Below are 25,782 nucleotides of genomic sequence, written 5' to 3'. Positions count from 1 at the left end.
AGTTGACGTAGTCAGGCTGACGATGATGATAACTGCTCGCAATAACACCCCAGTACTTCTGCCAGTTTCAGAATTCAGCCATGCATCAAAAGCTTAGTGATCTAGAAGCCTCTTGACGAAAAAAAAAAACTTCGAACACTTCAGCCTCACAAAAATCAGTCCGGAAAATCAAATTTCAAATCGCGATTGTTAAAGCGCTCGGCGTAGAAAAAGGCAAACGTGTTAGCAGCAAGAGCTGCAAGAACGGAAGCCTTAACGCTGCCGCATAAATAACTACTGAACTACTGTCCAAGGAGCCTTTTCAGCACGCTTTCACCTTGACTACCATAGCTTCGTTAGAGATCGGTATTGTTTCTCTGAATAAGCGCATCCAAAGCATGGTTTTAAGCATCGGCAATCAGCCACATAGCGTGGCTAGTAAAAGTAGAAAAGCAACACGATGACGCAAATCGGATATTGTATTCATTCGCAAATAATGCGCTGGAAAACTTGTGTGCAAAGTACTGTTCTCTAAGTCTAGCGGTGTTCCTGTGGTGCATTTTGCTTCTTTGCGTCATTGTTGTACAAAGGTTCTACTTTGGCCGCTGACTTTACGGCTGCATTTCTTGCAACCATCTCAGACTATAGCACCCAATCTATTAGCTCTATGCCGGACCAGCAATAAAAATTACCCACAAGCAGTGTTTTTTGTGACGTAGTTGAGTTTAGGCGGAGCGTGTTCCTGACGCACGTAGTACACAGTGATGTAGCCAGGCATATTGCATAAATGTTCCTTTATTGAATATTCAAGCTGCTGGTTTGAAGAATTTCACCCCAGATACTTACCACGAGCATACAGATAAGAAAGCCAAACGAGGAAGAAGCTTTGAATGCATCTGTAGGTGGCTGTCTTTATTTATAGCATTATGTCTTGCATCTTTTTGCAATTGTTCCTACTAATCTAAAGTAACCATATTTAGCATCTTCCTTCTTAAGAGAATTTATCCAGCTTGAAGTTCGGAGTCTCCTGTTGGGAAAAATTCCACCAAGTTCTCAAAAGATGCGCATCATTTTTTCAAAAAACGTAGGAGGGGATCTTCAAAACAGAATTCGTGTTTCAGGCCTGTAGGTGAACTGAAAACACCATCAACAAAAATTTATCACTCATGCTAGTCTTTTCATTAATTACACTTCGCCTCGACTGTACTGTGATCCACTAATTATACGTGAGCTCGATGCAGCACTTCCGTTTACATGCGGGTGGTTTAATTTGATCATTTACTTTAGCTACAACCGCAGTACCGAATCTCTTTTAATGCACAACCAGCAAGCTGACCGACAAAAACTGACTGATGTTTTCAAGGAATACCAAAAATCTCCGTGAAAGAGACGAAGCTGTGTTGTTCTGCCATAAAGAAAAAATGTACTAAGGACCAATAAATACCAATTACTGCTGCTTTGGTTTAAGTTGTAATGGCCACGATACACAGAGGTAGTGAGCACTGAGCTGCTCAGTTTTGTATGGCTGTTATTGCTTATAAGCGGTTTCTGTTCTGCCACTTACGCCAACAACAATTTCTCACAATTATCTGCTCAGGCACAGCTGTGCTTATACGAAACTAATTTATTAATAATATTCGTCATTAGATCTCACGTCAGTAAAAGAAGTGAGATGCATAGTTTATGCATGGAACTATCAAAATATCTGACGATTATGTTTGTATGCGGCTTCGTAAAGTTTCACTTTGCACTAACAGTTATTTCAATGGCAGTGCACCTTCGGTGCTCTTTCACTGCAGAAACGTGCAGAACCTGCAGAACCTAATGTCTATGCTGGCGACAGATAGCAACACATTATTATTTTTTTTATAATTTCCCAGAATTAAAGTTTCTATTACAGAAGCATGAGCCTCATAACAGGCATCTTCCAGTGCTGAAATGATTGATAAGGAAACTATTTCGGGTTTTATAAGCAGTCATACATCACAAAAAAATTTACAGTATAGTCGGACCAAGGCCAGTGTTTACCTTTGAAGCTCAGTACTTCAACAGCATAAAATACTTGGTAGACATAAAACACCTGAGCTGCAAATACTCTTTCAGAGTGAATTGTGCAGGCTTTAATACATCTCCAGAGTTGCTTCCAAGCAAGTGCAGCATTTATTAAAAACAAACAGCCTAGCGAGTTTGCTTTAGGAGCATGCAGTGTGCGTCATTTTGCAGTCACTCCCGTGCTCACCTCTCTGGAGCTTAGAGTATCCAGGGGTGGTGAGAGTCCCACTACATGGTAAAAACTATTCTTTGGTGGCGTATTTTTCACAAATTCTCTGTATCACTTGTTCTACCGGTGATTTCTGCATCCTAAACGCGTGCCCAGATAATTAACTTCTGAAATGCTTCACCGCTGTATACAGTTTTCTGTTTCCCGCGGCTCTTCGTCGAAGCTATAATAATCTATTCTTTGTATATATGCTTTCTGTTAACCATCATGAGTGCGCCTGGTTAGCAAAACTTGTAATTTTTCGCTGCCTCAATCCAGTCCTGGATTCTTGAAAGAGGAAACCATTATTTCTTCGAATACGTAAAAAAAAAAGAATCTTGCATATGTATATCTCAGACACTCAAGAGGCAAAACAGGCGTGTTGCAGCCACGTCTCGCTTTAAACAGTACTTCTATTGTGATGCTAAGAGAACAGCACGGGTGATGAAATTTCAGATGATGAAATTACGTTTCAAACATGGAATGCTGAGATTAAGCAGGAAATCGGAGTAATAATAACACCAGCACTAAAACACCTAGGAGAAAGGTTTGTTAGCAGAATATAGTACTAAGCACGCAAATAACGTCTGGTTAAAACTCATTTTTCTTCAATACCGTTTAGAACCTAGAACAAACAATTTATTGGCAATCATCTTGCAGCCCTAAAAAAAATTTCTACGCTTAGCAAGAGCACACACTTCTTACTTTGACAGTATACTGACACTTGGATTCTCACACTACGTAATGAGCTAGAAGCATGCACAAAAGCAATATCTATTTACCTTGAGGACTAGCAGCACTCTGGAGAGTCTGATGATCCAGTTTTAGACAGCTACATCCAAAAAATTACAGTCCCATATATCAGTACATCGCCATTTAAATTTTCAGCAACTATGAAATGCTTTCTTCATACTTCCAAGAATTTTGTTTTTGATGACACTGCACAAAGCAGTGCGTTTTTACATGCGATGAACTTTCATGTTGAGATGTAAAAAGCTGAAAGAAAAATATTTTATTAATATATCCTATGAATTAAAATTATACATACAAGAAGAAAAACTCTCACAGAACAATACTATAGGGATCGCAACGAGCCTGAGAATAGTGAAAGGTTCTTCAAAGCACCCCAGTAAATGCCCACATGGTAAGCTTGGAACAAAAACCAGTTTTCGTGTACGTCGAGAGGATTTCACAAAGCAAATCACGCATCTTAATTTGGCTATAAAGTTATATAAAAAAATTTCGTGCCCATTTCAATATTGTTTCCTCACTTACGAAGACAAAAGTCGTTACACCAATACAGTACAAATTTTATTTGCCTCAACCGTAAATGACATGTTAACTTGAGTCCTTCTGGAAACCGCATGCTTTGTACAAGCTGGAAATCAATTAGCAGGTTTAGAACCTCAATGTTACCCATTTAACTGCATAACTTTTGAAAGGAAATTAGCTAGTATGGAGATGAAATATTATTTCCAGTGCAGTCCGGTCTCAGGAACCTTACAGTAAGCACTCTCCGTCACCATGTTTCTTACGTGTGACACTTCACTTATATCCACTACACCACAGGGACAAGCACGCAACTGTTTCTAGTGCACTTATCTGCACAAATTTGCAAATAAAGTAAAGACTGAGAAGCCTGTGTCAAAGTTCATCAGGCTCCATCCTTCATTCATCTTCTCTTTTTCGTTATGCTCTGCCCCTTTTGTATATAGGATTGTGGTTTTTAACGCCTCCGAGCCTTCTTCTCTTCATCGTATCTTTAACCCATTTCGTAATGAGTTTCTTCATCATCACTCTTTATTTATCAGTCGTTTAGCTGCACTTTAGCATCAAGCATCGCATGGCGAGGTCGACTCGTGATGACCAGTATTTCTTGTATTGCTGCTATTTCCAAATATTTACGTGTAACACGAGTACATATCACCAATGCAGCCAGCAATGGAGAGGCCTCTGAATGCAAGCTATGATAAATTCGCGAAGATAACCTTATCGCAAAGATGTTGGCGGCAACCCTGAAATAAGACAAATCATCTTGCAATGCCAGTCTAACACTTCAGAAGTGGCAAAATATTGCTAAAGCATGGGCTTGTAAAGGGATTTATGTCATGAACTACAATGAGCATCTAGAGGCAAAACTTAATCATCTTTGTTTTCCAGTTACAAGATAATTATGGGCTTTACTTCATGTCGAAGTCCACTCCCATTTCTATTCGCCTGAGGAAAACATAAAACTGTCTTTTCGATGGCCATGCCATTGATCGTAGTGTCGTTATCTATCGCTGGTCATTACATCTATTATTATTTTCCTGTGCCTAGCCACACTACTTGAACGAAGCATGGTTCTTTAATTTATTACCGAACGTGTAAAACAAACAGAGACATCAAGCTCACTACACTAGAGTTTCTTTTCACCAGCACTTGCAGGCGTTCCAGAAAAGTTCATCTACTTACTCAGCACTTCGCTACATTCTGGCGAAGAGTGTATTATTACGGCATAAAAGTGCTTTAATACATTGGTGTTTATAAGATTTCATATGCCACATATTCGAAAACTGACTGCAGCCAGCATTGCAGAAAAGCAAAGTACAGCTTTCAGTCAAAGCAAGATAATTGGCTAGCAATGTTGTTTTCGGCGCCACTGAAAGGAAAAAGAATGTTTCATACAAGGAATATAGAGAGCAAGTAAATGCTATTACCTATGGTCCACTGAAGCATATTATGTGATGCAGAGTGACAGGTTCGAGGCAGCCTAGCAAGTGCAAATAGATGGTTAGAAAATGAGCCTGCAGGCGATAAAAACAAGAACTCTTGCTGTGTCGTTCTTTTACGTGCAATCTCCGACAAAGGTTTTTGAGCCCTGGGCGTTGGCTACTAAGCCAATATAGTGCCGCTCTTGTGGCATTCGTGGAAATCCTAACTATCTAAGAGAGCAGAACCAGAGTTCCTCGCAGAAAAGGTTTGAACCGCTGGGGATGCACAACGATACACACGTCATGGCCGGCGCCAAACCCCTCTGAGCTCTAAGCTTTTGACTTGAGTTTCTGTTCTCTATCCTTGCACTTTGACACATTCGGTTATCTAAACAGCTAGCTCATGCATAGATCTACGAAATTGTATTATTTATTTATCATTTATTTATTTACAATATACTGCTGGCCTCAGTTCGAGGCCTTGGAAGCCATTGTTTTCTGAATTAGTGCGAAGAAATCTGAAGTAACGCTTGACGCTCATGTGTGGAGCAACAGTCACTTTTCACTACCCAGCGAGCGACTGTATCTCTGAACGTAGTCATTGCAGATTGAGCTCTCCACATGCTAATCAGGAGAACAAGGAATGATAGTATTAGGATTTGTTTCGAAACAAGTTGATTCATGGTGCAAGAGAACTAGAGCCAACAAATAGCCGCTACACAGGGAACAACAAACGTACACGAGTGCCTCGTTTACAAATGCTGTTCCGTGTGTGGCGTCCATTTGCTGTCTCTAGTTCTCTTGGACTGTATGCTTTCACTAAACATAAATCACATCAAATGTAATCAAAAGTGCAGGTATTAAAAGAGCATAGAGTAAGGAAACAAAGGGGCAGAAAGTGAAATTCTTCTTCTCACTCAGTCAGCTTGTCCAACCGGTCAATGTGGCATCGTTGTTTCTAATGAGTGCCCTCAACTCCCTGTACTTAGCCGTCTCCACTGACAGCTATTTTATCCAAATGATCTAACTCTAAATATTTCTAACTCGTTTTGGGTTGGGCTACTTCGCATTAGCCTTCTTGAAGCTGCAAGCTTTGATGTAGCAGTAGGGTAGCAAAAACGGCCTTGATGTCAGAGTAAACACTAAGCCGTATTCTCTTCACCGTAGTAATAGACCGCCCCACGGACTAGTTTACAGAAAGTGCACTTCGGAGTGTACTGTGTGGTGATGACATCGCTGGAGGCTCAGAGAAAAGCAAAGCTGGAGGCTCAGAGAAAAACACTAGAACAGTGAGGTCTGAGAGCCACCAAAAGCAAGACAGTACGCGGCTTGCTATCTAGAAGGTCTTACGAGCTGAGAGCTAAGGCTACAGGATGCCATAATGGACAATCAATTTGAAGTGCATTGGATCAACAACTAATTATGGGGAGACACCACAGGAAAATCATCCGTAAAATCCAACCAGGATGGACTTACTCGAAGCCACTCCCAGGTGTCTTTTGGGATAAAAAGATCTCTGTTCAGATCAAGAGCCAAATCTACACAACAGTGCTGAGTCTTTAAGTGCTTTATGCAATCCAATAAATTCCCCTAAAAAAAGCTCTTGTGCAAAAAAAGGAAAGTTGCAGAAATTAGAAAGTTGGAGAGGATGTATGGAGTGAGAAGAAGAGACAGAGTCTGGGAAGAGCACTCATGATGACGAATAAAAGACGAAAATATTCAATAAAAAATTCAGGAAGGAAGGCAACGATGTTTAGTTGTGTGATGCAGGGATGAGAACACTTTTAACAGTAAGTCATGTAATTTACAGTGGATGAAAAAAGGCCAAAAGGAGGTTAAAGGAACAGGCAACAAGGCGCTGTTAACGAAGACCTAAGGTTAAAGAGCTAAAAAGGGAATTAATAATGGGATGAAGAGCACAGGGCTCATCAAAAACAGCGACCCATACAAACATGGGACAGAGCTGTAAAGGGTGGCCATCTGAGAAAATTAGCAATGATTCAGAGCACAACGTCAAGAAAGGTACCGTTAAAGCATAACCGAGGATCATAGGCAATGCTGATGAACAGCCGGCCAAATTTCTAGCTAGCATGCACCTGCTTTGTTTGAAATACTCTGAGGAATTTATTGCAGAGGGAGCCTTGTGGAGGTTCATTCGGGACAGCAACTAGTTTGCAGGTTGGATGCCTAGGTATTGGAATGCGTGTTGAGATTTCGTGGGCTCTGCGGTTGTTGTCTATGGCCTCTTTCAGCTTGCTGATTGCTTGTCCGCTTGCAAACGTGACTATATTCTTAGAGCTTACACTCATCTGAGCGTTAGTTAGCCCCAATTCAGACGGGCAAAAGCCCTGTCGAACAAATAAACAGTTGCGTCGTTTTAACTACTGACGGAGTCTTAGCATGACGGCTGTTGTCGAAGGCAGGTTCAAAGGCTGATGTGATGTGTTTCCTGCAGGGGAGGTTTGTGTGTGGGTTTGGTATTTCTTAAATTCCTCAGTTATGAGTTTCATTGTTTTGACCTCTCCTTGGAGCTCAGAGTTCTTATTTGTAGAATTTAGCACAAGGGGTCTGAGAGCTTGAAAAGATTCGAGAAGTTTTCTTGATGTCAGGTTTGAGTGCCCCAGCTTTGTGCACTCTTTAGTTAATCCAAGAACTTCGTGTCGATTTCATCTAGTGATGCCACTGGAGGATCCATGATTCTGTGGACTTGGGTAGTGGGCTCTATCCGCAGTTACCTCATTCTGGGAAATTGCACCCGCCATTGGTCTCTGTGCTTGAGATGGGGATGGCAGAAGAAATGGCCTTGACCTACTGAAGATGGCTTGATCACGAGATGCTTCCGAGGAGACGTCATCTAATGGGTTGGTACGTGCCTTGTCTGTGGTCCGAGGCTGGTCTGTGTCAAGGTCCGGGATGTAGCTGAAAAAAATTGGCGATAGTCGGACAATTAAGCGGTGGAACTGGGCGTGTTGCTCATGACCGATGCGAAAGTACAACAAAAGGCATGGTAAAAGAGCAACTGAGATTTCACTACTGCAATTGTAGTAGAAATTAGATTAATTAAAATGGCAAATTGAGTAAGCGTTTAACCATGCATGTGGAGAGCAGCCGCAAAGGCATGATGAGTGCTGAATACAGGAACGAAACAAGTGCGGTTTTATCAGAAAAGAATATTAGACCAGTCGGTAATGACTTATAAGCCTGCACAACATTAGCCTGGAGAGTTGAGCAGGAGGAGGAGGTAGAAGAGGAAAACCAGGGAGGTTAACCGGAAGAATAATCATTTTGCAACCCTACTAGAGTTGAGGAAGTGTCGAAACGAGTATAGCTGCACTGGAAATCGCACTTGTAATCGCCTCGCCATCGGGGCGAACTAATAACAATCCCATGGAAAGTTTTTCAGATTAATTGTTTTGCGGGCACAGCACCACATTTCCTTTTCCCCTTTTGAATTTAGGTACTTCTTTCAAGAGGTGAGGACCTTTGTTTTATGCTTAATTAATTTCCATCACTTCTCACCATGCCCCTGCTTCTCGTCAGATTAGAAAGAGCAGTTAGCCATTTTAGAAAACGTAAAAACTACGCTCACTTCCTTAAACTTTCGTGCCCTAAACATTTACAGTGTCAACTAACGAAGAGGCGTAACGACCTGAGGAGTGTCTGCATGCACTGAGGAGTAGCTTACTAAGCTGTGAGTATAATCTGCACTCACAAGTGTACTGTACAACAAGAAGTTAAAAAAAAATTCTGCTTGCTGCAAGCAACACGCTATTGCTGTTTTTGTTGCCTTGATCTTGAACTTTCTTTGCATTCAACTGCTCTTGCTTTCACCAGGAAATACACATTTAGGCAGGTAGTTTTGAACCCTTCAGGGTGATCGAGCAGAAATTTCTTGTAGAGAGAAGCTTCTGAACTCGGCGGAAAAGTTTCATTTGAGACAGTATAATGGGATAGAATAGGCAAAGCGACTTGGAGGACGTGATGCGTGTCAGCATATCTACACAGAGATTTTCATTGTATTCAGTGCATCATGCTTTCACAGAGCGTTTAACTGGTAGGGTGGCTGCTGTAGCTTCAGGAAAAATATTTCTTTGCACATGAGATAGATACATTTTGATTTTATTCAAATGTGGCGAAGTATCTTCAAAAGCCTTCTTCCTCACATAGTACCCGTCATGACTAGCGCAGGTTATTGATCATTGGATGTAGTGCTCCACCATGTAACCATCTGCAAGAAGCATTGTTTCAGTGGTCCGAGGGTTTTTCCCTTGCACAAACACAGACTGAGCATCTAGGATCAAGGAAGTATACTGACTGTGCAGCACTGCTTGCTACGCAGTTTCCTTGTCGTTAAACATTCGTATAAAAGTGCACTTAGTAATGCACAAAGATTACTAAAGCAGCAATACACTGTGTGCGTGCGTGTGTGTGTGTGTGTGTGTGTGTGTGTGTGTGTGTGTGTGTGTGTGTGTGTGTGTGCGCGTGTGCGTGCGTGTGTGTGTGTGTGTGTGTGTGTGTGCGTGCGCGCGCGCGCGCGCGCGTGTGTGTGTGTGTGTGTGTGTGTGTGTGTGTGTGTGTGTGTGAGAGAGAGAGAGAGAGAGTGCGTGCGTGCGTGCGCGCGCGTGTTACTAATTACCAAACATATCCTGGAGCAAAAGCTTAAATGTGCATTTTTAACTCACAGTAATTTTTTCGGAAACCATGTTATTTAGTATCCAACCTGCTTGCAAACACTAGCCACCTCCACACATGCCTTCTCAGCACGGTTTGTTTCTTCTTGTAACCATAAACCTACTACGCTTCTTTCTTTGCTGAACCATTGGTATCTGTCTTCGTGAAATAATTCTAGACGCTAACAGTCCCCAGAGAAGCTTGTAAATATTAACAGGAGAAACGAAACCGGTCGCACATATGGACAAAGATAGAGGACGACGTTATGTATTGGTTGGAAGGACACCTTGATGCTGCTGTGTCGCAGGAAACGCTTAGGCACTACCTGGGCCGTGCTATCTGTCCTTTGTTTGGTTGCTGCGCTGAACTATTAACTAGAAAAAAATCAGTTCCTCCTAATGTTCAAGTTACTTCATACTACAAAACGTAAAAGTTAGCCGAAATATTTTGTTGACGGTGCATTTCACGTTAGGCTACTTTGAAAAGTTTGAATGGGCCTGTCATAAATAATAATAGTATGCAGTTGTCCGATACAGCATAAAATACTTGACAGCATTTTTGAATTTTGCATATTGGTTTCAGTTAGAGTCCAAGAATAAAGATCAATGTTTTTTACACCTTCACTATCTTGTACTGATCATTTCTAAGGACTTTTTTTTCTAGTTACAAGTGAATTAAGGGCTTCTTTGCAGCTACCTTGGCCAACAGGTGACCAGAACGGGTGACCAGCGAACTGGGTGGAGATACGCTGAACCCTGCAGTATGTGTATCAGAGGTACTGGTATCACCTGGCACGAAATTAGTGAAGGTGTAGCGCAAGAAAAGTCAAGGGTAAAAATATTTTACGTCCTTGAAAAATAAACTCCAATTTGCCTGTTTCCTTTATCATTCTTTTACTTGCAACTTCATTTTATTGAAAAGTTTATTAGGAAGCACTCTAAAAAGACCTCTATAAACTCTATCTTCATTACACGTGAACAAATCCTTTACGAAGAGGAACTCATTACTAAAGAATGGATAGAACAGCGCTCGTCCTTATGTGCTTTCTTTTTTTGTCATTTGTCTCTTTTTTGTGCTCTGCTTAGTTCCCAATAGGCTTTACCAAGTTGACGTTACGTTAGGCTGCCCAAAGAAACATCACTACAGGAATGGGTCCATTATTTTTTATTGTGTGACAGTGCTGGCTTGCAGACTTACCTGGGCTTTTCTGTGTGACCTTTGAAGCCCAATATTTAGACCTTCTGACTTTATTATTAATTTATCACAAACGACTTTGTCAGAAATTGCGTAATTATGGCTTGATCCAATCATCAAAACACTCATAACATTTTCTACAACCTCCGGCCACGGACAGCAGCACTATAATATACAGGTACTTACCAGAATACTGCACATCTTCCCGTGTCGCCTTTGCGTCAGTGAGGCGAAAGGCTTTCAGAAGCATTCTTCCACATGCGGATCCTGCGATGGCTTGGTAGGCTGCTGATCTTCTAAGCTCGTTCTCCATAACATTGCAGTCTGGACGTGGTCCTGTTGGAGGCTCACCAGAACTCCTGAGCCTGCACAAATACAAATTTACTCTTAGCACTGGCATTTTTCTCAGCTAATTTCAATATGTTAGATATTTCGCTTTTGTCGCTCCATATCGTCACGAATTGCCCGTGATTGCAGACAAGAGACATATAGCAAAATGTACACTTCAACATGCCGTGGAGAGGTTTACCACAACACAAGCCTCTAACCAATACATCTCAGGCACCGTCTTAGTTCAGAGAGGAAGGCTAGTGAACCACATGAAGGTTCACAGCACGCCTCGCCTCTTCGGGCTGGCTGAAATGGAAAGTATTTTGCGGACGCATAATACTTGGAAATTTAAAGATCACTGCTGGCTTCGGGTGGTTACTAACCGTGGCTACAACCAGCAATAACATTTCCACTGCCAAAAAATTCAGTTAGCAATAAAGTTTTTGTCACATTCATTCTTTGTCTTCCTCGTCACCTTTCCTAATCATTGCCATACAAAACTGGTTCATACCTTCTAAAGCTGCATACCTTTATTACACCTGTTCCTTGCACAAAACAATATTATATTGCTCTCCTGCGTCACCCCTGGAATTTTTACAGAGGACTGGTTCGTTGACAGTACCACTTAATAAGACACTCAGAAATCAAGCAGTATAGATAATGAGTGTAATTGTGAATTCAAGCTAGTTAGCAAACCGTTCCACGAATGACCGTCTGGGTTCGATGTAGCAAAAAAAGAAACAAAAGAAGGAAAGAAAATGGGTTATAAAAAACAAAAAGGAAAAGGAGTAGAGAAAATGCTGCAGCCATACAGGTAAAAAATTTTTGATGATATATTCGCAGGGAAGTTTGCCCTTCATGCATTACGCGGGAAATGTTACGAAAATGTAGATGCGACAAGCGACAATTGCGCAACAGATGCCATTGCATTTTTCGAATGCCATCGAAAAAATTGAACAGCACTGATGCAGGAGCATGTCCATGCGCGTGGACATCTTACTTTTTTTTTCACAAAGAAAAATTACCATACCCCCGTAATGGCAGTACACCATGCGATACTTCGGTGACATTCACTTCATGGTTTGTGTTAATGCAGCTTGCATTGATTTACCGGCAATCAGCAAACCAAGCCCTACGGTCTCCAATGGGAGCGAGATTTCAGACAATCCATTTCTTAATAGTTACCCCTCCACACGGTAGAATACTGCCAAAAGGTCACAGAACGTCCTCGGCCGTTTAACGTTTGAGCTCTGAGCGCTTTGACCTAGCGGCACACTCACTACATGCTTTGCACTCACTACATGTAATACAATGTACTCCCATCAGACGAGCCGTAGTCGAAGCCAGTGTACAGAGTAAACTCCTAGTAAATCGTTCGCGATCTCCAAACCCTGTCATAATTTTTTTTTACCCGAAGAGTGTAGTCAATTATTCGTGTTATAATCACACGCTCTCGACAAATCATAACATTCACACCTGCGCACGCCGTCCCTAGCATTGTGCACAGCTAGCTGCCAAGCAACACTGGCATCAAAAAAGCGTTGAGTTCATTTCCCGCCATTCTCCATCGCTTTATGAAAACGTGCGCCAACCCGGAGTCTTCAAAAAAAACTGCAACAGTTTGCATTCGAGAAAAAAAGTTTTTTTTTTGGAGTCGCTATAGCTGCAATTGTCATTTATAGGAACCCAAAAATAGTGGACGAGTTTCTGCCGCGTATCCTGTGAACACAAAGAGGACACTGGGCTCAACACGTGCGGCGGTGCTGAACAAATCCTGTCCTCCTTCAGAAGGTGAGCTGATTTAAATGGTTGTTTGAAATGTTTTCATCTCTTCTAAATTGCTAAAGTCTGCGGTGTTTCGGACACAGGTTCAAGACTTGGGCCATACACAAGACGATTAGTCATGGATTCTGGAGTCCGAACTGAAGAAAATATGATAGTCGTACTCAAGACCCTTGCCACATGTCAAGGACGCGTTGTGTCCTATAGAACCGAGTACTCGCGCGTCGAATCCTACGAACTCCTTCCGCCTCTTCCACTGTCGGAGTCCGCCGGAACTGCCGAGCATGTTATTCGTGAACAAAGAATTACTCTCACTGATCGCCCAGCCCCAGAACAAGATGGAAATCAAAACGCAACTGGCGAGCAGCCTATGGATGTAGATGATGACGAAGAGGACATGATGGACACCGATGACAGCCCATACTCTTCCGTAGCGAATGGTGACCCTCCAATATCGGGTGACAACCCTCGTGGAGGGCTGCAAGACACGTGATGAGATACTTGGACTGATGACGCTCGAAGTTCCTTTGTGACTCACTCTTCCTTTGGACAGTGCGATCGTGTTAGCATGTTAACGTAGTCCACTTTCATATAATGTAGTAGTAAACGTGTATCGTATTCATTCAGCTTTGGCGTCGGTGTCCTCCTTCAACGCATTTTACAACCTCACCTAAACGTTTTTGTTCAAAGGCGGGTTAAAGGTCTTCTGTCACTGCGTTCAGTTTGGTGTTGTTTTTATTTTAGTCCCGTGAGCAAACATTTTAATGACCATGATGACTCTCTGGATGAGCTGTGCAACACAAACCGCCACCTAAAGAACAAGGTAAGCCCCTAACGGTATCCTAGCAGTGCAAGTAATTCATTTTGGTCTGTGTTCATTGAAATTCTACAAACGGTTTAAACATAGCAGTACCAAAAAAGGCAAGATAAGATTTATGTTCATAATTGTCTGCTCGTGGAGAGGCGGCTAAATATTTATAATCCTATAATTAAGCACATAAGGCAAAGATTATTTGGGGAGAACATAACCACTGGAGTCGTGACCTGAAGAGGATGGTGCAAATTATACATTCTGTATTTAGAACCAAGGATTACATTTAGAATCATTATTCTGTTAACTGACCCAGAAAGTGAAAATGATGGATACAAAAAAGAAAACAATCAATGTGCTTAGGACGAAAACTAAAGAAAAATGCTGTGCCTTAACTCTGCTCTGGACAACACTGAAAACGATTGAATGTGCCCAGAACTTTACTGCCCATTGCGTCCGACTTGCGCAGGAAAGGATATTTCGCGAGCTCTCGAAACAATAATGAAGAGCCCGGTCATTTTTTTTTTAATACAGGCTACGGACTCCACATAATCGGCAGCGCAACGTAAAACCGCATGAGTGGCAAGGACCATTGAGCTCTCCATCTGGGAGCTAAGTAGTTGATCGTGTGCTGCTACATTTAACAGACACGCGTTAATTCATAACATGGTTCAGTGTGGTCCCTACGTGAGCTCAATTCACGAACTTCAATCCCATTCAGCGCATTTTCTTTGTTTGTTGCACTAGCGTGACATTCTGCACACCGTGCAGTGAGAGTTGCGCACGTCATCATCATCAGCCTGACTACGCCCACTGCAGAGCAAAGGCCTCTACCAGGTCTCTCCAATTAACCCTGTCCTTCGCCTGTGTTGGCCACCGTATCACCGCAAGCTTCTTAATCTTATCCCCTCACCTAACTTTCTGCCGCTCCCTGCTACGCTTGCCTTCTCTTGGAATCCACTCAGTTACCCTTCAGGTCCAGCGGATATCCTGCCTTCGCATTACACGCCCTGCCCCAAGCCCACTTTTCCTCTTGATTTCAACTACGATGTCATTAACCCGCGTTTGTCCCCTCATCCACTCCGCCCGCTTCCGATCTCTTAGCGTTAAACCTATCATTTTTATTTCCATAGCTTGATGCGTTGTCCTCAACTTAAGCTGAACCCTCTTTGTTAGCCTCCACGTTTCTGCCCTATAGGTGAGTACCGGTAAGATACAGCTGTTGTATACTTTTCTCTTCAGGGATATTGGCAAGCTACCATTCATGATCTGAGAGAACCTGCCATATGCGCTCCACCCCATTCTTATTCTTCTAGTTGTTTCCCTCTCATGATCCGGATCTGCGGTCACTACCTGCCCTAAGTAGACATATTCTCTTACTACTTCCAGCACCTCGCTACCAATTGCGAACTGCTGTCCCCTTGCTAGCCTGTTGAACATTACTTTGGTTTTCTGCATGTTGATCTTTAGACCCACCGTTCCGCTCTGCCTGTCTAGCTCATCGATCATGCTTTGTAGCTCATCTCCTGAGTGACTGAGCAAGGCAATGTTATCAGGGAATCGCAAATTACTTCGGTATTTTCCATTAACTCTTGTCCCCACAACACCACCTGTAAACAGGCGGTTAATAGCGTTGGCGAGAACGTGTCTCTCTGCCTGACACCCTCCCTTATTGGAATTTTATTACTGACTTTATGAAGCGCTATGGTAGCTGTGCAGTTGTTATAGATATCCTCCAGTATTTTCACAAAAGACTCTTCTACACTCTGATTCCGCAGTGCCTGCATGACTGCTGAGGTTTCCACTGAATCAAATGCTTTCTCGCATCTGGTGAATGTGAAGCAGAGTTACTATCACGATGAAAATAAATGCCAAAATGAAGCGCGTGGCTTTCGGCACAGTCCGCACGCGCACGCTGCAAGCGCACGCTAAGACCGCGAAAGGCTTTTGGCGTCGACGCCGTGAGAAGCAGACGACGCACGCCTCCGTCGCCATAGCAACGCAGCTAATGCGCATGCGCAAAGAGCAAGGCAGGTGGTGAAGTGCTAAAAGTGTCTCCCCCTGGACGTGACGGCCGTGACTCTCCCGTGGCCTCCGCGTTCAAGCGCACCGCCGTGCTTGATCGGCTTGCGTGCTTAACCGCGGATGGCCACGACCTTCCTTAGTTACCGTAACGAGCAAAAGAGGGCGCCTGTGCCGCAGTGGCATTAAAGCCCCTAGTGGCATGAGCGCCACGACCGGCGTGATTGCTGCGCGCGCGTGCGGGGAGACAAGCCCTCTCCCATCTGGGGAACTCAGCAGCTGCGCTCTGCGATTGCGCGCCCTTAGCCAGCGGGGCGAGGCCGTGGAGTAATCACCCTAACCCCTAGCGTGGGCTAACATTCGCTCGTAAGCGTTGTGGTGAGTTGGACGTCCTCGATTACTCAGCGCACTTTGTTGCTACCTGGCGTTGTTGTTGTAGCCTTGTTTGTGTGATACAGAGTGTCGTTCTTTTGTTTTCCTCAGAGCAAGGCCCGCCGTGGTCGGCGTGCACTCAGTAGCACGCGCTATCACGGAGTGCGGTCCGGGTGGTTTTGAACGGTGTCAGCAGCGATTAAGTGGGCGAAAAGTATTATCAACACTATTAAAAACCCCACATCTGGCAGCCCGACGCGGGGCCTGCTCTTGGAACATTGGGCGACTGTACGGTTCGAGGAACGCCTTCTGTCCGGACTTGACAAGTGCTAGGCCTAGCGTGAATTCTGATCGCTAGGACCTGCAGCATGCCTTCTTGAGTGCGAGGTGGATTCTGCTGCAGCATGCTTTAACTTTTGAACGTGCTCAGCTATTTTTCTTCAAGTTTTTCTGTGGAGTTTATTCAACCCGAGAGCCCCTTGGTCCGCATCGAGGGAGCGCGAGGCCTAGCGCCCGCGGAGTTGCTGAGTCCGAAGCGAGTGAGTACGGAAGCCGCGTGGGTGGCCCGAGTTTTCTGTACATATTCTAACTGTGCTGTCCCTCTGTCGACTCTGAGAGTCGCGGCTCCAGAAGCCGGGTGGCCTGGGGCCACGGTCGCCGCTGCGAGCTCGCTGGAATTGCAGCTCGGCACCGGCCCTCCGACACCGTCCGATACGGTGGGCGCCGACCGCTCAGAAGCTGCTTCGTGCAGTGAGCGGGGCGGGACTTCCCCACAGAGCTGATGTCTCCTGGCGGCTGCGCGCACATAACCCTTTTCTGGTCTTGGCTTTGTTTGCGGTAGCTGTCAGAGTGATAGCTAGGCCTAAGGCTTTTCGGAGCTGCCTGACGTTCCGCTGACGTTCCGGCGCGACTCTGCGGGGCCAGCGGGGCGAGGCCGTGGAGTATCTCCCCTGCCCTAGCGTTGGCGAACATTCGCTCGTTATCGTGCTGGTGAGTCGGACGACCTTGATTCCTAACCGCATTTTGTTGCTAGCTGGCGTTGTTGTAGCAATAAATGCCTTGTTTGTGTCAGCCAGAGTGTCGTTCTTTTGTTTCCCTCAGAGCAAGGCTCGCTGTGGTCGGCGTGCGCTCGGTAGCGCGCGCGATCACAGGGTCGAGTCCGGGCGGTTTTGAACGATGGCAGCCGTGGTTAAGTGGGGAAAAGTTATTATTCCCACTGTAGCATACCCCATAACGTGAAGGGCCAAATTCCCAAGATCCATTGCACGAAAGGGCCCTCTGCAAGAGAAGGCAGCGGCGGCAGAGAAGGATGGCTTGCGGAGGCTGAGCATGTGACGTCTCGCTCCCTCCAATTTTTTTTTTCCGTGCAAGACTTTGCTCTCGTTTTCAGTGTGACACAACAGATGGCAGCACTGGTACAGTAAAGAGGTATAAGCCATAGGTAGCCCGAGAGGCAAATGCAAGGAGCCATAATAAAATAATCTTTTTAGTGCAGAACCGCATTATAAAGTGGGGTGTCGCAATTTTTTTTATTTCTTGCATCACGCATCATTTCGCGCATTCTTCACTGGGTGGCACCAACGGGCAACGTCTGCCTGCGTGCGCCTCTCTCCTAGCACATAAAGGAAGCTGCATTTAGAGGCAGAAACGGAAGGCTGGAGGAAGGTGTGTGTGCAGAGGCCAGAGAGTCGCCAACCGCTCTTGGAGACGCAGTTTGGCCACCCATGACGTAGAGAAAACAGGCGCTAACTAGACTGAAGCATTTCACCTATCCTTAAATAAACACAGCTTAAAGGGGCTCTGAAACACCTTCCGAGGAGGGCACATCAAATAGCTCCATCCCTGCAGTTTGTTGTCATAGAAACCTGAGCCAAATAATACACTTCTACACGCAGCAGTGGACCCACAATTACGCGTGAAAGTTGGAGAGCCCTCCCCGGCAATATTTTCATGCTCGCACCCTCCTGTGTCGCTTGCACCTACGTATACTAGCTGGCAGGTGGCTATTGGTTAGATTCTCTCTAACGTCACGCAGCTACCATGGCCGCGACCAATAAGCCGCGTGGCTCCGGCGAATCAGGAAGCTTCGCTCCTGGAGGGGGGGCTGGCGGAGAAGCGCTGACTTTCCAGCGCGAAAAAAGCCACGTGAGCAGAGGAAAAGGCGCGAAGACGCTGACGTTCAAATTTTGACTATATATACTTCAGCTTTTACAAAGCGCATTAAAAAAATTATTGCTGGACAATATTCGTGAAGCGGCCTCCTTCAACATCCCAGGCATACCGTTAGTTTATTAAAGCCCTTTTCAGAGCCCCTTTAAAATCGATGTCACAACAAAGCATGTAGTGTAATAATGTGTTGAGCCGGGACTAATACGTCATCACAACGGTCGTCGACGTAAGCACCTGATTGTCGGGTGGCCGCGAGACCGCTCTGCTTTGTCTTCGGGCACCTGAGATAAATGGAACGTCGGCGCTGAACATGGTAATGAAGCGCGGGGCACTGCAATGTGTGGAAGACCATCGGACATAAAATTTACTCGAGGTTGAAGCGAAAATTCCAGTAAGGAAGGGTGTAAGGGAGGATGACAGGATATCGATAATGCTATTCACCGCCTGTTTACTGGAGTTATTACGAGGCCTAAATTGGGAATAGTTGGGGATAAGAGTTAATCGAGAATACCTAGTTAATTTGCGATTCGCTGATGATATCGCCTAGCTAAGTCACTCAGGCGATGAAATGCAAAGCATGATCAATGAGCTAGACAGGCAGAGCAGAACAGTGGGTCTAAAAATTAACATACAGAACATCAAAGTAATATGCAACACTCTCACAAGGGAACAGCAGTTCACAACTGGTATCGAGGTGCCGGAAGTGGTAAGGGAATACATCCATTAAGGGCAGGTAGTGACCATTAATCCGGATCATGGGATGGAAATAACTATAATAAGAATGGAGTAGAGCGGAAATTGCAGGTTCTCTCAGATCTTGAATGGCAGTTTACCAATATCCCTCAAGAGAAAAGTATACAACAGCTGTATCTTACCGGTACTCACCTAAGGGGGAGAAACGTGGAGGCTAACAAAGAGGGTTCAACTTAAGTTAAGGACAACGCAGAGAGCCTTGGAAAGAAAAACGATTGGTGTAACGTTAAAAGACGAGTAGTGGGAAAAGTGGGCGAGGAAACAAAGGTAGGTTAGTGACATCCTAGTCGAAATCAGGAGGAAGAAGTGAGGGCATGTGATGCGAAAGCAAGATAACCGCTGGTCCTTAAGGGTAACGGAATGGATTCCAGGAGAAGGCAAGCGTAGCAGGGGAAGGCAGAAAGTTAGGTGGGCAAATGAGATTAAGGAGTTTCTGGGGATACATTGGCCGCAGTTGGCAAAGGACAGGGTTAATTGGAGAAACATGGGTGAGGCCTTTGCCCCGCAGTGGGCGAAGTGAGGCTGATGATGATGAAGGGAATGTAAGAAGCAGACTGAACGGCGGACTCAAAGCGCCGCCAAAAGAACCGGTACTGTGAAAAAAGTACGCACGACTGGCAGTACGGAAGCCTGCTCGCCATGCAATGAACAACGCCTCAAGAGCTGGAGGCAACTTGAGCGCACCCTCAACGCAAGGGAAACATGCCATAAGTAACCCGACTGACTTCCTGCTTCTGATGCCATCGGGATACGCTTTATCATCTAGGCAAGGATAGCGAGGTGCAGATTCATGCCACGTAGGACATTCTCACACCCGACGAGGGCTGTTGACTGCAGCGTAGTCGGCCCGCCGCACTCAGGCTTACTTTTCGCAAAGACGGAACGGTGCTGAGCTCGGTGACCTGACTAAAACGTCCGTTTATAGCCATATTACATGCTGGAGACAATCTGAGCGCACCTCCGGCGCAAGGAAAATGTCTGTGCTGAGCGTGTTCACCTGCGCTTTTCGGAGAATGCCAGCATTGTTTACTACAGTGTGTAGAAGATGGTTGGTCAGCGCCTTTTTCTTTTCCTTTCTCTGCGAATGAAAGCGCCCCAGGTTTTAAGCCGCCATCAAAAAGAGAATCAATGCGATTCTCAGCATGTTCATCCAAGTGGCGCATTCATCTCATCACACGTTAACACTGACGATAAGAAGCGAAAGTACCTGCTACTGTTTACAGCTCTCCACAGTTATAATTAAAATATATAGTAAGGAAAAACATTTTTCCTTAACTATACGAACAGGAAAGTGGACTTTAATGGTACGTTCATAGTCTAAAACATTCTATTTGTTAGCGAAGCCCTGGATTTACCGTCTAATGACCCTTTCCTTCAATATACTCTGGAAACACTCTTAACATCAACACGAACAAGGGAGGGGAAGCCACGGGGATCTCGCCAGTGTTTCGACACGAGGACTTGTCTTCGTCTGGGCCAGTTCTCTTGTCAAAACACTGCAAGCTCCCTGAGGCTTCGCTCTCCCTCGTTAACTTTGTTCTTCCAAGAAACCCATATACGTCCCCTCTCCCTGCCATCGACTTCACAGATATAACAAACTCAGGACGCAATGTGATTAGAGAGTATTCAAGACAGCTGCAGCTCACTCACCTGGAAGCCACTAGGCGCGAAATCCCGGGGTTAAGGTATCCAGTGAACGGTCATTCACAGGTTATTGATCACAGCTGACAAACACACTGGACCATTTACACACATCCCCTAACTCCACTCGCACGTTTTCCACACCATGAAAGCGCTTTTCAGGACATAAGATCTTGCTTTTGCTTTTCTTTACTTCCTGTAGCCGTGGTTTCCACGGTGTCGTCGTTATCTATCCGGGCATTTGCGGCCCAGAAGTTCATTCTTTCGGACCGGTTCCGGTCTTCATTGCGCTTGATCACTACAATTTACTCAAGCAACCCGCGTCTTCTGTGAGTTTCAGCTGCGGCGGCCTAGCTACTCTTCTCCTCAACCACAGCATCCACCTCGCGTGGTGGAGGTGCGAGGTTCGATCCCCAGTGCCGCCGGGTACCCACCGATGACATAATGGGTACAAGCTTTCCCCTGGCATGGTGTTCTGCTTAATGGAAATGAAATGCTTGAAAAATGTGTCTTTGACCCTACCTGAGGTAGACGAGAAACACATTGTGCCATGACGCTTTTTGAACAAAACTGCGCTTGCGCCATAAAAAATCACCATCATCATTATCTTCTCATTCCAACACCTCCATCCGAAGCACAAGACACCGCTTCTTTAGAGTCTAATATATTTCCTCTAAGAGCTTGCGTTCTCCTAAACTTGGGAGAGTCATGCTAATAACACAGATTTGTTCCTTAAGGATGACTGTTAGGTCTTTTTTTGGTTTTGAAGAAAACAATCCTGTGTTCCCAGTGATGCTTCCATTTCAGTCAGAGTTGGTGAGCCGGCGCTTCAAGAGGATACTTCGTGCAGTCTGTGTTATGAGCCACGACTTGAAACTGAAAGAAGCAACCATCCACTGTCGACATCCTCTTCCTTCTTATGTCGTCTCTACACCAGAGCAGGAAGCTCTGAGGAGTTTCGATGCGAATGCGTATTGGCTGCTCCTTCTGATTAGCGGCTAGCACGATATGGCACGTGTAAACGCATCAGTGCACAGCAATGCAGTTCTTTGACGGAGCTGCAAAACAAGCAGTGTTTTTACGCAAGCAGATGGGGACTGACATAAAATATATTTATCAACACGCACATAGAACACAGGAAATAAGATCATTATAATGGGTCACAAACTTCAGACAACAAACCAGAAAAAAACTACCACCAAAGCAGCGAAAGAGTCGCACCATCACAGGCTCGAGCGTGCTACCAGTAAAGCACCACATGCGATGGCGGTGTCGACCTGTTGTCGGCGGTCACGCATATGGTCAACAGGTACTTGGTCTTGTTCACAGCTAGCCTTCAGTGACAGCCACCGAAGAGACGTTGTGTTGCGTTCTTGGGGAAATGTTACGGGAAAACACACCTTAAACGGATGTCTTGGTGACTATCATCTTCTGCGTAGTTTCCGCAAGAGTAAGGACACATACTTGCAAAGATGGGACTGCCAGATGCTTCTACTGCTCTCTTCTTTCTGACGTGGCAGGCTTTCCATGCCTACTTCTCGGCTTGTAGTTCATTGCCTGACATACTGGGTTTCGCTATCCTTGGATGGCGTCCTTTGTTTTCTGCGCATGCGCTATGCCAATCACTGGACCCCGACGCATAAGCAGCAAAGGTCAGAAGCATATATGTACTGGGAGCATATGGTACAATAGCTTGCAGTCAGGCTCGACGGGTTGTCCGACGAAATTCTGGTACTGATCAACATGGGTCATTGTGCATTAAAGAACACCATCGCCAGTCAGTGATTAGTATGGGCCGAGTTGCCAAAACTTATGACTTACTTCATAGTCGTCTCGTCTCGCCTCATCGCTAGCCTTCTATCGTCTGCACTTTCTCTGGCGGAATTCTCCTAAACGCTGTCGCAAATATCACACATCTGCTGCGCAGCTGCTTCTGGAATCAACAGCAACCATAAGACGCTCTTGTTAGATTTTGCTGCTCGAGAGATACATTATAATGAATTGGAGGAGCGCTGGCTTCGGGACAAGTCTCATCTAAGCCATTTTGACGGATGAGCCACCAAAATTTCTTTCTATCTCTTATTAGCTTTCTGTCGAGGCTAGAAAAGAAAGCTTGCTTAACCTGGTGAGCTTTTCTTTTAAAGTCAACCTTCAGCTTCGTAAGAGTTATGCAAGTAGGCAGTTTATTTTCTCTGCGCTTAAGATAAGCCCGCCTCTGCCGATGAACTAGTGCGCGCTACTCGGAATTAAACCAAGGTTTATCTCGGCTACGCCTCACGGATAAAACTAGAAAAGGGATGAAGACCTCATGCAAAAGCACTTTTCTGTAAGAAGATCTAGAAAGGGTTTATGTCTGTTTCATCTCATAACGTATTAAACGTCGGTGGAACTGTTCCAATGCAGATTATTCGCTTGGAAGTTGGCTGTGCAGTGCATGTATAACTTTCTGGCTTGTTGTTTTATGACAGTAGTCTTTCCAGGTACAACGCCGGTAATAATATTGTTACAAGTAGGTGTTTATTGTGTCCAGAACGGACGACTGAGGGCAGCTGTGTAAGCTTGCAGAGTTTTTGCTGTTGTTGCCGTTTATAAAGTACAACAACAACAGACTAGCATGAGACTCCTTTATCTCAACCTCTATCTTCTGCGTGGTTGGCATCGCCTCTTCATTGGCGTTACAACATTGTGATCACTAAAAGCTGACAGAACTAGTACGTTTGGTGGAGTGTTCGCTGCATTGTAAGATATTATGTCCATAACGTACCCTGTGCTGTCATTACGCGATGCGCCACAGACATGTTTCTACAAATCACAATGGCTTATTTTGTGAGAAAAATAAGTGCACAAGCTACCTGTCCTCTGAATTGTCTCACAAAATCTCTTAGTTGTATCACCAGCGCGGTGGTCGTCTGTATCTCCATTTTAAACTCTCAACTTAGGATGTTCGTTTGTAGAAGCGGGAAGTTTTATTGATTTTAAACAAAAGGATAGCACTGCGAAAGAATCTTATCCCAAGGCATAAAATTGGCTGCGGTTTGACCAATGGCCATCCCGAGTAGAATTGCGGCATCTCATGGAGCACTTTGTCTAAAGTGCGTAGAGACGAAAGCGTTTTCCGCACCACTTTGACTGCCTCTGTGGCACTGGTGATGTCACCACTGGATGACGTCACACATAATTAGATACTAATTTCTAAGTAATGACAAATTACTATTTGATGGCTAACTACGTATTAATGACAATGCTGATTAACAGCTAATTAAGTACGCTTAACCTTCGGCTTTAGGAGTGTAACGCGACAGCGTGTTGTAAAATAGAGCCACCTCCGGGTGATCTAGTTACTGCTCCTTCTCTCGAGCGGTAGGAGACCGTGCTGGCTAGCTCTGACCCCAGAACGCAAGTTTTGGCGGTGGAGTGGGCTGACAAAGTCGTCGAGGGCTGCGTACTCTCGACCACTTAACGCGACCTCTTACCAAGCTCTTTCCGGCGAATAAAATGTTTTACAATCAATCAATGTAGCGCTGCCAGGGAGTCCACGGAACACCACCACCCGTTCGGCGCGATGCCTTGCCCTTTGAACGCAACGCTTTTTGAGGAAAGGAAATGCCGCAATAATTCTCTGTCGGCGGACACCTGAACCGCACCGTACAGGAAGGGAGGAAGTCGGAGTGAAAGAGGAAAGAGAAAGAGGGGGGGGGCCATAATGAAGAAAATGAAAATTGTATTTGAGGAAAGGAAATTACGCAGTAACTGTCTCACATATCCCGGTGGACACCCGTCATCCATTTGTAGAAGAAGGGAGGAAGTTGGTGTGAAAGAGGAAAGAGAGGCCGTAATGAAGAAAATGAAAATTGTATTTGATGAAAGGAAATTACGCAGACACTGTCTCACACTCGCTCCTCGCGCATGCGCAGTTGGGGCTCTCCGGGGCTCCGCGAAATCGCTCATACCTAGCGTAGTGTTGCTTCCGCAACAAAAACAAACACGACGTTACTGCACAGTCGGGGAACTTTCTACAGATATTTAACCCTTTCGGCCCTAGATGTTCGATTTTGGGCGCAGATTTTTTGCTCGGTTTTTACCATTTCTATGGTTCCATAAGCACGCGGAAAAGAAATTTAAAACTTGTGGTGCAAGTATTTATGCATTTATAAGTATGGGGTCAAAATAGGACATCAGGGCTCAGGGGGTGTAAAATGCGAAATGGATGCTTTGATTACCATAAAAACGACAAGACAATAACAAAAAGAGAACTAACAAGCTCCTTATTTAGCAGTGTGGGAAATTCTAAAGCAGTGTTTGTTACTTCGTAAACGGACGATGGATCTTGCACTTGCCAGGAAAGATGCCACTTTCTCCAGTTCATCTTGCGTTGCGCATCATTTCTCCCCCTTCTGGTCGCAGGCAGGCGTCAAAAACTCATATCTTCAAAACTTGTATACACTTCCCGGGAGGTGAATGTGGACAAGATGAGGACTTTTCTCGGGTCTGTAACGGCCTGTTCCATCGAGCTTCATAAAGCGCTTCAGGAAAGCTTGGCGAGGTATCCGCCACATCGTAGTGCGCTGTAGGCAAGGTGAACAATGAGTCTGGCTCGAACCTGGGTTTCAAACCAGCGGCGTCGATGTCTCGCGGCCAAGGAGAAAGCAGAACTTGTTTATGAGCGCATCTCAAGAAAAAAAAACAGCCAAACGCACTGCATTGTTCTCAGCGCCAAGGCTGTGCCACAAGTGCTACATGAGCGGCTGTACGCGAGTTGCAGTGGACATACCCCGGTCGTTTCTTCCAGCTCTCTGCCGATGCTCACAGGATGGAGAGATCAGTGAAAAAAAATGAAAGTGCAAAATCAGGGGCGCATTTATTCTCATTAGTACCTTTGCTGCGGCAGCAGTTCGCCAACATCCGCATTGGCAGTGCCCGGCTCGTCCTAACATTTGCCTTCGACGACATCAAAAAACTGGCGGGGCTTAGCTTTGGTTAAGCCTGGTAGGTTACGAAAGTAGGTGTTTTATACTGCATATGCAGCGCCTCTAGCGGGAGGAGCGCGGCGCGCCGTGCCAAGCGGCCGTCGTTACCCGACGAGCCGAGTTGGTAGCCCGTCTCTC

At 45.0% G+C, this 25,782-nt stretch overlaps 1 protein-coding gene and 1 long non-coding RNA gene across 6 annotated transcripts in view; one reads left to right on the top strand and one right to left on the bottom strand.

Annotated features, from left to right (window-relative positions):
• Window positions 1-878: 878 nt before the first annotated feature.
• Window positions 879-25,298, bottom strand: LOC149335911 (uncharacterized). 5 transcript variants are annotated; one of them, XR_016284122.1, is made up of 4 exons: window positions 20,687-25,298; window positions 10,984-11,162; window positions 3,022-7,851; window positions 879-1,006 (listed from the first exon to the last, which is right to left on the bottom strand). It is a non-coding gene; the product is annotated as an uncharacterized LOC149335911 (long non-coding RNA). The 5 variants fall into 5 exon arrangements; XR_016284123.1 differs by having other exon boundaries at window positions 879-3,235; window positions 4,939-7,851; XR_016284124.1 differs by having other exon boundaries at window positions 879-4,991; window positions 6,409-7,851.
• The window catches only part of LOC149335910 (uncharacterized), a 51,196-nt gene continuing 41,490 nt past the window's right edge, over window positions 16,077-25,782 (top strand). Inside the window, exons 1-2 of the mRNA XM_089552462.1 lie at window positions 16,077-16,120; window positions 16,226-16,653. The gene's annotated coding sequence lies outside the window, so the exon portion shown is untranslated. The remainder of the gene's footprint in view (window positions 16,121-16,225; window positions 16,654-25,782) is intronic.

Source organism: Amblyomma mixtum, chromosome 7 (assembly GCF_055824585.1).
Source record: "Amblyomma mixtum isolate Tamu chromosome 7, ASM5582458v1, whole genome shotgun sequence".
Taxonomy (NCBI): domain Eukaryota; kingdom Metazoa; phylum Arthropoda; class Arachnida; order Ixodida; family Ixodidae; genus Amblyomma; species Amblyomma mixtum.
The sequence above is the reverse complement of the archived record's forward strand: the minus strand, read 5'-3'. Positions and strand labels throughout refer to the sequence as shown.